Raw genomic sequence first — 450 nt, forward strand, 5'->3', positions numbered from 1 at the left:
TCTCAACTCAGAGTTTGAAGACGTGCAGGAGCAGGTACAAGTTATGAAGCTGCAAGGGATAAGTCACCTTGTTTTGTTTGTGCTAAACGAGTATAAATCCCATGTGGTTATGTTAATGAATCTTTGTGTCACAGGCTGTTTGGGCTTTGGGGAACATTGCGGGAGACAGCGCTGTGTGCAGAGATTATGTGCTAAACTGTAATATCCTTTCTCCTCTACTAATGTGAGTTCTCAGTTTTTCTGTTTACCTTACACAAGACCACAGTATTGGCATTTATCTGACATAGCAATGACTTTAACATCGTCTGCGGAAGAAACAAACATTTTTTGCTTAAGATAAGGATAAGGATTGATTGTTTCCTTGTTACTTTTTCCACCAGGCTGCTGACCAAATCAACTCGTCTCACAATGACCAGGAATGCTGTGTGGGCCTTGTCCAACCTCTGCAGA

At 41.8% G+C, this 450-nt stretch overlaps 1 long non-coding RNA gene across 1 annotated transcript; it reads left to right on the top strand.

The window, feature by feature from the left end:
- Nucleotides 1-450, top strand: LOC107682130 (uncharacterized). Its single transcript, XR_001633378.1, has 3 exons — nucleotides 1-34; nucleotides 135-223; nucleotides 381-450. It is a non-coding gene; the product is annotated as an uncharacterized LOC107682130 (long non-coding RNA).

Source organism: Sinocyclocheilus anshuiensis, unplaced genomic scaffold, assembly GCF_001515605.1.
Source record: "Sinocyclocheilus anshuiensis isolate Anshui unplaced genomic scaffold, SAMN03320099.WGS_v1.1 C31662214, whole genome shotgun sequence".
NCBI lineage: Eukaryota > Metazoa > Chordata > Actinopteri > Cypriniformes > Cyprinidae > Sinocyclocheilus > Sinocyclocheilus anshuiensis.